Here is a 14693-nt window from a genome sequence, read left to right on the forward strand (position 1 = left end):
GTTAATGAAACAAAAACATAAACTCCAGGAACTGTGACAGCAGTCTCCAAGTCATACATACATCCAATGATAAAATGTAAATATCTATCTGCTAAGGGGGCTTAAGCACAACAATTGATCAAATTGACTTACACTGACTGAGGCAGCTGCTAGGTAACCAGGCTAAAATATATTGAAAATAAAAGTAATAAAACTGAGCAGACATATTAGAGGATACATACACTATGACAGACCATACGGTAGGTCATAAAGCAAGTCTTAATAAACGTAAAAGGTTTAAAATCATACAAAGTATACTCTCCAACCATAAAACTAGAAAAGGAAATGTATGAAATTCACAAAAATGTGAAAGTTCTTCAAAACACTCAAAATAATTGATGAGTCAAAGAGAATTCCCAGTGGAAATTAGAAAATAATTTCAGATGAATAAAATTAAAACACAATATACTAACACTTATGGGATGCAGCCGAAGCAGTGCCAAGATGCTAACTGATGGCTGTAAATGTCTATATTAAAAAGGAAAAGATATCTCAAATCAATAATTTAAGAAACTAGAAAAAACAGCAATCTAAGCCCAAACAAGGCAGATCAAATAATAAAGATTATATTGGAAATGCATAAAATAGAGAGTAGAAAAATGATTGGGGAAAACCCAAAAAACCAAAAGCTGTTTTTTTAAAGGCTCAACAACATTAACAAACATTTGGCTATATGATGAAGAAAACAAAGACTGGAAACTAAACTACCAAAATCAGGAATAAGAATATATAACTACTGACCTTACATAAATAAGGGAATATTGTGAACAAGCATATACTAACAACTTTGATAATTTGGATAAAACAGACAATTTTGTAGAGAGACACAAACTATTAAACTGACAAGAATAAATGAAAAATCTGAATAAACCTATAACAAGCAAGAGATTTAAGCAGCAATTTAAAAATTTCCCACAAATTTCACTTTCAGATTTTTCATCATTACTGTATAGGAATGCCAGAGATTTCTGTGCATTAATTTTGTATCCTGCTACTTTACCAAATTCATTGATTAGCTCTAGTAGTTTTCTGGTAACATCTTTAGGATTCTCTGTGTAGAGTATCATGTCATCTGCAAACAGTGACAGCTTTACTTCTTTTCCAATTTGGATTCCTTTTTCTTCTCTGATTTCTGTGGCTAAAACTTCCAAAACTATGTTGAATAATAGTGGTGAGAGTGGGCAACCTTGTCTTGCTCCTGATCAGGGAGATCAGCTCGGTGGTTTGTGACCACCTAGAGGGGTGGGATTGGGAGGGTGGGAGGGAGGGAGATGGAAGAGGGAAGATATATGGCAACATATGTATATGTATAACTGATTCACTTTGTTATAAAGCAAAAACTAACACACCATTGTAAAGCAATTATACTCCAATAAAGATGTTAAAAAAAAATTTCCACAAAGAAAAACCAAGTCCCATATGGTTTCAATGATGGTGTTTACTTAACATTTAAAGGAAAATTAAAACTGGGCTTCCCTGGTGGTGCAGTGGTTGAGAGTCCGCCTGCTGATGCAGGGAACACGGGCTCGTGCCCCGGTCCAGGAAGATCCCACCTGCCACAGAGCAGCTGGGCCCGTGAGCCATGGTCGCTGAGCCTGCGCATCCAGAGCCTGTGCTCCGCAACGGGAGAGACCACAAGAGTGAGAGGCCCGCGTACTGCAGAAAAAATAAAAAATAAAAAATAATAATAAAACTAATTCTTCAAAAACTCTCCTAAAAAAATGAAATTTATAATCTTTTATATATAAAAGATATATATATCTCCCAACTCATTCTATGGGGCCACTATTAAACTAATATCAAAACAAAAGACATCACAAGAAAAAGAAACTACAGATCAATATTCTTTATGAATAGAGACATAAAAGTCCTCTATGAAATACTAGTCAATGAAATTCAGCAAAACATGTAAAGGATTATATACCATGAGCACATGGAATTAGCATGTGAAAATCAATTAAAACTATAAAAAACAACTTATATGATCATCTCAATAGACACAGAAAAACATTTGCCAAAATCCACTAGCCTCTTATGATCAAAATAGCAAACAAACACTCAACAACTAGGAATAGACAGGAACTTCTTTGACCTGATAAAGGGCATCTACAAATACCCCACAGCTAATACCATACGTAATAATGAAGGACTAAATGCTTTATCTGTAAGATTAGGGGAAAAAAAAAACAGGAATATCTATTCTCACCACTTTTATTCAGCATTGCAATGGATGTTCCAGTTTGGGCAATTAGGTAGGAAAAAGCAGCAAGTGTCATCTTCATGATTTTGTTTATAGAAAATCCTAAGGAATCCATTAAAAAAACTAATTGAACTAATATTTGAGTTTAGCAATGTTGCAGCACACAGGATCAATATACAAAAATCAGCTGTATTTCTATACATTAACAATAAATAATTCAAAAATAAAATTATGAAAAAATGCCATTTGTAATAGCATAAAAATATTTAGGAATGGGTTTCCCTGGTGGTGTAGTGGTTAAGAGTCAACCTGCCGATGCAGGGGAAACAGGCTCATGCCTCGGTCCGGGAAGATTCCACATGCCACAGAGCGGCTGGGCCCATGAGCCATGGCCGCTGAGCCTGCGCATCTGGAGCCTGTGCTCTGCAACGGGAGAGGCCGCAATGGTGAGAAGACTGCATACCGCACAAAAAAAAAAAAAAAAAAAAAAAATTAGGAATAACTTTTATAAAATAAATATAAGAAGTACAGTGAAAACTACAAAGCATTTTTGAAAGAAAGTAAAGAAGATCTAAATAAGTAGAAAGATATCCTATGGTCATGGATCAAAACAATTAATATTGTTAAAATGGCAATACTCCCCAAATTGATGTACAAATTAAGTGAAACTCCTATCTAAATCCTATCTTGTTTTTTAGCTTATATTGGCAAACTGGTCCTAAAATTCATATGGAAATTCAAAGTGCCAAAAATAACCAACTATACTGAAAAGGATGAACAAAGTGAGAAGACTCATACTTCCTGATGTCAAACTTACTACAAAGGTACAGTAATCAGTACTGTGTGTTACTAACATAAGGATAGACATATAGATAATTGGAATAGAATTTGGGGTCCAGAAATGAATTCAAACCTCTATGATCAATTGAATTTTGGCAAAGGGTACAAAACAAGTCAATGGGTGAAAGCACTCTTTTCAGCAAATGGTGCTGGGCCATCTGAATTTCCACTTGCAAAAGAATGAATTTGGACACACTACTTACAACATACACAAAAATTAATTTAAAACATGACAGAGTGAAATGTATGAGCTAAAAATTATAAAACTGTGAGAAGAAAATTTACAACTAAATCTTCCTCATCTTGGTTTAGGCAGACTTTTTAAGATATGAGATCAAAAATACAGTAACAAAAGAAAATATATATAAATTTGAGGACATTAAAATTTATAACCTTTCTGCTGAAAATAATAACACCAAAAAAGTGAGAAAAAAAAAATTCCCAGAATTGGAAAATAGATTTACAAATTCTATACCTGATAAAGGAATCATATCCAATTCCTTTTTAACTCAAAGAGAAAATAAAAATAACCCAATTTATTTTTAACATCTTCATTGGAATATAATTGCTTCACAACAGTGTGTTAGTTCCTGATTTAAAATAAAGTGAAATAGCCATACATATACATACATCCCCATATTTCCACCCTCCTGGGTCTCCCCCACACATTCCCCATCCCACACCTCAAAGTGGTCACAAAGCATCGAGTAGATCTCCCTGTGCCATGTGGCTGCTTCCCACTAGCTATCTACCCTACACTTGGCAGTTTACATAGGTCCATGCCACTCTCTCACTTCCCCCTCCTTATGTCCTCATTCTCTACATCTGCTGCTTTATTCCTGTCCTGCCCCTAGGTTCGTCAGAACCTTTTTTTTTTTTTTTTAGATTCCATATATATGTGTTACCAGGCGGTATTTTTTTTTCTCTTTCTGACTTACTTCACTCTGTATGACAGACTCTAGGACCATCCACCTAACTACAAAAAACTCAAATTCATTGCTTTTTATGGCTGAGTAATATTCCATTGTATACATGTGCCAAATCTTCTTTATCTATTCATCTGTAAATGGACACTTAAGTTGCTTTCCTGTCCTGGCTATTGGAAATAGAGCTGTAATGAACATTGTGGTACATGACTCTTTTTTGTATTATGGTTGTCTCAGGGTATATGCCCAGTAGTGGGATTGCTGGGTCATATGATAGTTCTATTTTTAGTTTTCTAAGGAACCTCCATATTGTTCTCCATAGTGGCTGTATCAATTTACATTCCCACCAACAGTGCAACAAGGTTCCCTTTTCTCCACACCCTCTCCAGCATTTATTGTTTGTAGATTTTTTGATGATGGCCATTCTGACCAGTGTCAGGTGATACCTAATTGTAGTGTTGATTTGCATTTCTCTAATGGTTAGTGATGTTGAGCATCATTCACGTGTTTGTTGGCATTCTGTATATCTTCTTCGGAGAAATGTCTATTTAGGTCTTCTGCCCATTTTTGGAATGGGTTGTTTGTTTATTTGAATTGAGCTGCATGAGCTGCTTGTAGATTTTGGAGATAAATCCTTTGTCAGTTGCTTCATTTGCAAATATTTTCTCCCATTCTGAGGGTTCTCTTTTCATCTTGTTTACAGTTTCCTTTGCTGTGCAAAAGATTTTCAGTTTCATTAGGTCCCGTTTGTTTATTTTTGTTTTTATTTCCATTTCTCTAAGAGGTGGGTCAAAAAGGATCTTGCTGTGATTTATGTCATAGAGTGTTCTGCCTATGTTTTCTTCTAAGAGTTTTATAATGTCTGGATTTACATTTATGTCTTCAATCCATTTGCAGTTTATTTCTGTGTATGGTGTTAAGGAGGGTTCTAATTTCATTCTTTTGCATGTAGCTGTCCAGTTTTCCAAGCACCATTTATTGAAGAGGCTTTCTTTTCTCCACTGTATATTCTTGCCTCCTTTAACAAAACTAAGGTAACCATATGTGTGTTGGTTTATCTCTGGGCTTTCTATCCTCTTTCATTTACCTATATTTCTATTTCTGTGCCAGTATCATACGGTCTGGATTATTGTAGCTTTGTACTGTAGTCTGAAGTCTTGGAGCCTGATTCTTCCAGCTACATTTTTCTTTCTCAATATAGCTTTGGCTATTTGGGGGCTTTTGTGTTTCCATAGAGATTGTAAAACTTTTTGTTCTAGTTCTGTGGAAAATTCCATTGGTACTTTGATAGGGATTGCATTGAATCTGTAGATTGCTTTGGGTAGTATAGTCATTTTCACAATGTTGATTCTTCCAATCCAAGACCATGGTATATCTCTCCATCTGTTTGTATCATCTTTAATTTCTTTCATCAGTGTCTTATAGTTTTCTGCATACAGGTCTTTTGTCTCCTCAGGTAGGTTTATTCCTAGATATTTTATTCTTTTTGTTGTAATGGTAAATGGGAGTGTTGTCTTAATTTCTCTTTCAGATTTCCCACCGTTAGTGTATAGGAATACAACAGATTTCTGTTCATTAATTTTGTATCCTTCTACTTTACCAGATTAATTGATTAGCTCTAGTAGTTTTCTGGTAGCATTTTAGGATTCTCTATGTATAGTATGATGTCATCTGCAAACAGTGACAGCTTTATTCCTTTCTTTCTGATTTGGATTTCTTTTATTTATTTTTATTCTCTGATTGCAGTGACTAAAACTTCCAAAACAATGTTGAATAATAATGATGACAGCAGATAACCTTGTCTTGTTCCTGATCTTCCAGGAAATGGTTTCAGTTTTTCACCATTGAGAACGATGTTGGCTGTGGGTTTGTCATATATGGCCATGAGGTAATTTCCCTCTATGCCTACTTTCTGCAGGGTTTTTATCATATACGGGTGTTGAATTTTGCCAAAAGCTTTTTCTGCATCTATTGAGATGATCATATGTTTATTCTTCTTCAATTTGTTAATATGTTTTATCACATTGATTGATTTGCATATATTGAATAATCCTTGCATTCCTGGGATAAACCCCACTTAATCATTGGGTATGATCCTTTTAATGTACTGTTGGATTCTGTTTGCTAGTATTTTATTGAAGATTTCTGCATCTGTGTTCATCAGTGATATTAGCCTGTATTTTTCTTTCTTTGTGACATCTTTGTCTGCTTTTGGTGTCAGGATGATTGTGGCCTCATAGAATGAGTTTGGGAGTTTTTCTCCCTCTGCTATATTTTGAAAGGGTTTGAGAAGGGTAGTTGTTAGCTCTTCTCTAAATGTTTAATAGAATTCGCCTGTGAAGCCATATGGTCTAGGGCTTTGTTTGTTGGAAGATTTTGAATCAGAGTTCCAATTTCAGTGTTTGTGATTAGTTTGTTTATATTTTTTATTTCTCCTGGTTCAGTCTTGTAAGGTTGTGCTTTTCTAAGAATTTGTCCATTTCTTCCTGGTTGTCCATTTTATTGGTGTATATTTGCTGGTAGTAATCTCTCATGATCCTTTGTATTTCTGCAGTGTCAGTTGTTACTTCTCCTTTTTCATTTATAATTCTATTGATTTGAGTCTTCTCCTTTTTTTTTCTTGATGTGTCTGGCTAATGGTTTATCAATTTTGTTTATCTTCTCAAAGAAATAGCTTTTAGTTTTATTGATTTTTGCTATTGTTTCCTTCACTTCTTTTTCATTTATTTGTGATCTGATCTTTATGATTTCTTTCCTTCTGCTAACTTTGGGGTTTCTTTGTTTTTCTTTCTCTAATTGCTTTAGGAGTAAGGGTAGGTTGTTTATTTGAGATGTTTCTTGTTTCTTGAGGTAGAATTATATTGCTGTAAACTTCCCTCTTAGAACTTCTTTTGCTGTATCCCATAGGTTTTGGGTTGTTGTGTTTTCATTGTCATTTATTTCTACATATTTTTTGACTTACTCTTTGATTTCTTCAGTGATCTCTTGGTTATTAAGTAGTGTATTCTTTTGCCTCCATGTGTTTGTATTTTTTTACAGATTATTTCCTGTAATTGATATCTAGTCTAATAGCATTGTGGTGAGAAAAGACACTTGATATGATATAAATTTTCTTAAATTTACCAAGGCTTGATTTGTGCCCCAAGATATGGTCTATCCTGGAGAATGTTCCATGAGCACTTGAGAAGGTAGTGTATGCTGTTGTTTTTGGATGGAATATCCTATAAATATCAATTAAGTTCAGCTTGTTTAATGTATCATTTAAAGCTTGTGTTTCCTTATTTATTTTCATTTTGGATGATCTGTCCATTGGTGAAAGTGGGGTGGTAAAGTCTCCTACTATGATTGTGTTACTGTCTATTACTCTTTTATGGCTGTTAGGATTTTCCTTATGTATTGAGGTGTTTCTATGTTTGGTGCATAAATATTTACAACTGTTATATCTTCTTCTTAGTCTGATCCCTTAATCATTATGTACTGTCCTTCTTTGTCTCTTGTAATAGTTTTTATTTTAAAGTCTATTTTGTCTGATATTCCACTTGCATGGAATATCTTTTTCCATCCCCTTACTTTCAGTCTGTATGTGTCCCTAGGTCTGAAGTGGGTCTCTTGTAGACAGTATATATATGGGTCTTATTTTTGTAACCATTCAGCCAGTCTATGTCTTTTGGTTGTATGTATGTTTCTATTACCATTTTCTTAATCGTTTTGGGTTTGTTATTGTAGGTCGTTTCCTTCTCTTGTTTTCCCTGTCTAGAAAAGTTCCTTTAGCATTTGTTGTAGAGCTGGTATGATGGTGTTGAATTCTCTTAGGTTTTCTTTTCTGTAAAGGTTTTAATTTCTCCATCAAATCTGAATGAGATCCTTGCTGGGTAGAGTAATCTTGGTTGTAGGTTTTTCCTTTTTATCACATTAAATATGTCCTGCCTCTCCCTTCTGACTTGCAGAGTTTCTGCTGAAAGATCAGCTGTTAACCTTAAGGGGGTTCCCTTGTATGTTATTTGTTGATTTTCCCTTGCTGCTTTTAATATTTTTTTCTTTGTATTTAATTTTGGATAGTTTGATTAATATGTGTCTTGGCGTGTTTCTCTTTGGATTTATCCTGTATGGGACTGTCTGTGCTTCTTGGACTTGATTTATTGTTTCCTTTCCTGTATTAGGGAAGTTCCACTATAATCTCTTCAAATATTTTCTCAGTGCCTTTCTTTTTCTCTTCTTCTTCTAGGTCCTCTATAATTCAAATGTTGGTGTGTTTAATGTTGTCCCAGATGTCTCTGAGACTGCCTCAATTCTTTTCATTCTTTTCTCTTTATTCTGCTCTGCAGTAGTTATTTCCTATATTTTATTTTCCAAATCACTTGTCTGTGCTTCTGCCTCAGCTATTCTGCTATTGATCCCTTCTAGAGAATTTTTAATTTCATTCATTGTATTATTCATCATTGTTTGTTTGCTCTTTAGTTCTTCTAGGTCCTTGTTAAACGTTTCTTGCATTTTCTCCATTCTCCTTCCAAGATTTTGTATCATCTTTACTATCATAACTCTGAATTTTTTCAGGTAGACTGCCTATTTCCTCTTCATTTGTTTGGTCTGGTGGGTTTTAGATTGCTCCTTCCTCTGCTGTGTGTTTCTGTGTCTTCTCATTTTTCTTACTGTGTTTTGGGTTTCCTTTTTGCAGGCTGCAGTTCTGTAGTTCCCATTGCTTTTGGTGTCTGCACCCAGTGCATGAGGTTGGTTTAGTGGATCATGTAGGCTTCCTGGTGGAGGTGACTGGTGCCTTTGTTCTGGTGGATTAGGCTGGATCTTGTCTTTCTGGTGAGCAGATTTGCTTCCAGTGGTGTGTTTTGGTGTGTCTGTGACCTTAATATGATTTTAGGCAGCCTCTCTGCTAATGGGTGGGGTTGTGTTCCTGTCTTGCTAGTTGTTTGGCGTATGGTGTCCAGCACTGAAGTTTGCTGTTCATTGAGTGGAACTGGGTCTTCACATTGAGACTGACATCTCTGGGAGAGCTTTCACTGTTTGATATTATGTGGAGCCAGGAGTTCTCTGGTAGACCAATGTCCTGACCTCAGTTCTCCCACCTCAGAGGCACAGGCCTGACAGCAGTCCAGAGCACCAAGATGCTGTCAGCCACATAGCTCAGAAGAAAATGGAGAAGAAAAGAAAGAAAGAAAGAAAGAAAGAAAGAAAGAAAGAAAGAAAGAAAGAAAGAAAGAAGGAAGGAAGGAAGGAAAGAAAAAAGAAAGAAGGAAGGAAAGAATAAAATAAAATAAAGTTATTAAACTAAATTTTTTTAAATATTAAAAATTAAAAAAAAGTTTTTGAGTAGTAAAAAAAAAGAGAGAGCAACCAATCCAAAAAGAAAAAAGAAAAAGAAAAAATGGACAGAGAGAACTCTAGGACAAATGGCAAAAGCAAAGCTTTCCAGACAAAATCACACAAAGAAGCATACACATAGACACAAAAAGAGAAAAAGGAAATATATATATATATATATTTATTTATTTATTTATTTATTTATTTATATATAAAAAATAAAGGAAGAGAGCAACCAAATCAATAAAGAAATCTATGAATGATAATAAACTGTAAATACTAAACTAGGATAAACATAAAACCAGAAACAAATCAGATGCAGAAAGCAAATCCCAAATCTACAGTTGCTTCCAAAGTCCACAGCCTCAATTTTGAGATGATTCATTGTCTATTCATGTATTCCAGAGATGCAGGGTACATCAAGTTGTTGGTGGGGATTTAATCCATCGCCCCTGAGGCTACTGGGTGAGATTTCCCTTTCTCTTCTTTGTTTGCACAGCTTCCGGGCTTCAGCTTTGTATTTGGACCCGCCTCTGCCTGTAGGTCATCTAAGGGCATCTCTTCTTTGCTCAGACAGGACAGGGTTAAAGTAGCAGCTGATAAGGGCACTCTGGCTCACTCAAGCTGTGGAGAGGGAAAGGTATGGAATGTGGGGTGAGCCTGTGGCTGCAGAGGCCACTGTGACATTGCAACAGTCTGAGGCATGCTGTGTGTTCTCCCAGGGAAGTTTTCCCTGGATCACGGGACCCTGGCAGTGGCAGGCTGCACAGGTTCCTAGGAGGGGAGGTGTAGATAGTGACCTGTTCTCATACACAGGTTTCTTGGTGGCTGCAGCAGCAGTCTTAGCATTTAATGCCTGTCTCTGTGGTCTGCGCTGATAGCCATGTCTCACACCATTCTCTGGAGCTCATTTATACAGTGCTCTGAATCCCCTCTCCTCATGCACCCCAAAACAATGGTCTCTTGCCTGTTAGGCAGGTCCAGACGTTTTCCCGGCCTCCCTCCTGGCAAGCTGTGGCGTACTAGCCCCCTTCAGGCTGTGTGCACGCAGCCAGCCCCAGTTCTCTCCCTGGGACCTGACCTCCGAAACCCGAGCCTCAGTTCCCAACACTTACCTGCCCCGGCAGGGGAGCAGACAAGCCTCTGGGGCTGGTGAGTGCTGGTTGGCATCAATCCTCTGTGTGGGAATCTCTCTGCTTTGCCTTCTGAACCCCTGTGGCTGCGCTCTCCTCAGTGGCTCTGAAGCTTCCCCCACCCCGGCCACCCCGTCTCTCCACCAGTGAATGGACTTCCTAGTGTGTGGAAAATTTTCCTCCACAGTTCCCTCCCAGAGGTACAGGTCCTGTCTCTATTATTTTGTCTCTGTTTTTTCTTTTGCCCTACCCAGGCACATGGGGAGTTTCTTGCGTTTTGGGAAGTCTGAGGTCTTCTGCCAGCATTCAGTAGGTGTTCTGTAGGAGTTATTCCACATGTAGATGTATTTTTGATGTGTTTGTGGGGAGGAAGGTGATCTCCACGTCTTACTCTTCTGCCATCTTGAAGGTTTCTCTCAACCCAATTTTTTTTTTTAATGGAAGTGTAACTCAATAGACATTCCTCCAAATAATATGTGAAAATAACCAGTATGTACATATAAACATGTTAATATTATTACCATAATACCCAATAAACCTGTACTTTGGTATTTATTCAAGATAAATGAAAGTTTATGCTCACCAAAAAACTTATACACAAATATTCTTAGTAGCATTATTCACAATAGCCACAAACTGGAAATAATTCAGATGTTCATCAAATTATAAATGAATAAAAAATATATCTGCTTACACAATGAATTATTATTCAGCAATAGGATGTAGTACTGACAAGTGCCAAGACATGGATGGAGCATGAAGACATTGTGCTAAATGAAAGAATGCATCACAGATGAACACATAGTATATAATTTCATTTACATGAAGTGTTCAAAATCAACAAATCCATGGAGACTGAAATTTGATTAGTGATTGCTTAGGTTTGGGGAAAGAGGAAAGGGAAGCAACTGTTGATGGATATGGGGTTTCTCTTCTGGTTGGTGAAAATTTTACTTCATTTGTGGCAGTGGTTGAACAACTTTGTGAATATACTAAAAACCAATGAATTAAATACTTTAGAAAGGTTAACTTTATGTTTTATAAATTATATCTCAATAGTATATTTAAATAATTAATAGAAATATGTTCTAAATAACAATGATAATTTGACAATTTTTTTTGATAATTAGCTAGATAAAACAAATTAAAAATACACAGCTTACCAAAACTGTCACAGAAGAAATAGAAGATCTAAATTAAAAATATGAAAATATAAATGATTGTTTAAGAAATTAAATCTCTAATTAAAATTTTTCTATGAAGAGAACTCCAGGCACAGAGTTTCACTGGCAAAGTCTACCAAATAAAAAATAAATAAAAGCTATATTCCACAAACTCTTTTAAAGAAAAGAGAAAGTGGTAACACTTCTCAACTCATTTTTATGATTCCTGCATAACCCTATTATAAAAATCTTACTAAGATACTTTTAAAAAGAAGTTAGAGATCAATATTATTCATGAAAATAGAGTAAAAATCCTAAACAAAATATCAGCAAACTTAATTGAACAATTTTTTAAAGTATTGCATTTTAAAGTATAATGAAAATAGAAATTTTTTAATGTAAAAATAAATTTATTATCAAAATAAAGAAGAAAAAATTATATCAACATATTTGGGAAAAGCACTTGCTAAAATTCAATATCCATTCATCTTTAAACTAAAAAAGAAAGTTTTTAGCAATTTAAGAACTTGCCCAATCTGTGTACCTAAAATAAAAAATAGATAAAATATAGATAGACAGACAGATAGACAGGGGGAGAGAAAAAGAGAGAGAGAGAGAGAGAGAATATCTAAACACACACCTGCCACAGTATGCTTTCACATTTTTTCTATGACCTGGTATAGCTGTGGCCCTTGCACTTAATCACTTGGAGGGCTTGTTAGACCACTGGTTACTGGGTCCCATCTCCAAGGGTGTCTGATGCAGTATGTCTGAGGTGGGGTCCAAGAATTTGCATTTCTACAGGTCTAGGGACTGCACTTTGAGCCTAACTGTGGTTTCGTATAAATAACATTGGATTGTATGTGATTTAAAGGTTAGGTAAACTGCTGTAAAGCATTTTTTTATATAGTGTGGAGAAAAGGGAACCCTCCTACACTGTCAGTGGGAATGTAAATTGGTGCAGCCACTATGGAGAAAGTATGGAAGTTCCTTAAAAACTTAAAATAAAACTACCATATGATCATCCTGGGCGTATATCTGGACAAAACTATAATTCAAAAAGGTACATGCACCCTATGTTCACTGCAGCACTATTTACAATAGCCAGGACATGGAAGCAACCTAAATGTCCATCAACAGATGAATGGATAAAGAGGATGTGGTACATATATACAATGTAATACTACTCAACCATAAAAAAGAATGAAATAATGTCATTTGCAGCAACATGGATGGACATAGAGATTATCATACTAAATGAAGTAAGTCAGACGGAGAAAGACAAATATCGTATGATACCACTTACATGTGGAATCTAAAAAATGATACATATGAACTTATTTACAAAACAGAAATAGACTCACACATATGGGGGAAAAAGAAACCTTACGCTTACCAAAGGGAAAAGGGGGAAGGGATAAATTAGGAGTTTAGGATTAACAGATAAAAATTACTGTACATAAAATAGATAAACAACAAGGACCTACTATATACCACAGGGAATTATATTCAATACTTTGTAATAACCTATAATGAAAAGAATCTGAAAAAGAATAGCTATACATATGTATAACTGAATCACTTTGCTGTACACCTGAAACATTGTAAATCAATGTAATCAACATTGTAAATCAATGTAATCAACATTGTAAATCAATACTTCAATAAAAATAAGTAAAATCTCTCCTCGTATAGTCTCTGTTTAGTGATATCTTGCCAGTTATCTTTCCAACCTCTTGACTGATAACTGCCTTTTTTCAAAATTTCTATTTCTTTTGAAATTGTGATGTTCCATATTTTTCTACAAAATCATCCATTTCCTCTTTTTTGTCAAAGTTATGCAAAATAGTCTCATAATTTTGTTTTCCTACATTTTTAATTTTGTTTTGTTTTTTCTTATTCCTAATTTATTTTTTCCTTAACTGATTTTGTGAGAGTTGTCTATTCTGTTGGTCTTTAAGAACAAACAAAAACAGATTTTGTTTTAACCATTATTTTCTAAGTTTCATTTGAACTGATTTTTTTTTCAAAATTAACTCATTTTTTCTCTACTTTGCTTTCACTATTAATGTGGGTTCTTAGTTCCTTTATTACCAGTTTCTTTAATAATGAAGACATTTGAGGCTATAAATTTATGTCTGAGTATAATATTATTTGTGGCTTTTGGTGTGCGTTTCCTTTATTTATTGATTTCTAGATATTTGGTCATTTATGTTTAATTTCTTCTTTGAATCCTTGGGCACCCATAAATGCCTTTCTTCTGGCCTGACAGGAGAATGGTACCAGAACTGGGTGGAGGGTTCCTGGGGTTTTGGTCTATTTTCTTCAGTGATCTGTAAAGTTCTTCCACTGTCTTTAAGTTCCCACTTTTGTAGATTAGAAAAAAATCATTTTCCTTTGTTAATAAGTTGTTCTTGTAGTCTGAACACATGTGTTTCCTTTCTTCCTTGGACTTCAAAAATTTTCCAGAAAAGGCATCTATCTTTCCTAGAACCCAGCCTTTTAAATCAGTTAACAGGTTTTCTTAAATCAGTGAAAATATTCTCTATTAGTTGTTTAGCCATTGTCTCTTCTGCATCTGTTCTTTCTTCTCCTTCTGGATCTCTTACTATCCATATGTTAGACCTCCTGGATTTGTCCTCTGGTCTCTTGATTTCTTCCTCACGATTTCCATATCTTCATATTTTTCCTCTGAGAGAAATACTCCTTACCATTGGTCTTCCAGGCTACTGATTTGATTCTCTCCTGTTGTACCAGTGAACATGATCCCAGAAATGAGATGGAAAGAAATACAGGTACCCCAGCAAGTCCTCCAGAGCCAGAAAGCTCTGACAGTTCTTCTCAATATGGAAACTTGTACACACAAACACTTACTTATTCAAGACTCCAAATTCACACACACAGACACACACATACACCCTCCACACTTCTACAAGGGGATTCTGGGTCTCTGAAGGCCAATTCTGTCTCTGGGACCTTAGTCCTCACCCCAGGACTTGGCTGCTTGTCCCCAAGCAGTTCTCACAGGAAAGCACAATCCTAAGAATGTTCTCCCCAACATGGATACTGACAGAACACT

This window comes from Lipotes vexillifer, unplaced genomic scaffold, assembly GCF_000442215.2.
Source record: "Lipotes vexillifer unplaced genomic scaffold, Lipotes_vexillifer_v1.1 scaffold158, whole genome shotgun sequence".
NCBI classification, from domain to species: Eukaryota; Metazoa; Chordata; class Mammalia; order Artiodactyla; family Lipotidae; genus Lipotes; species Lipotes vexillifer.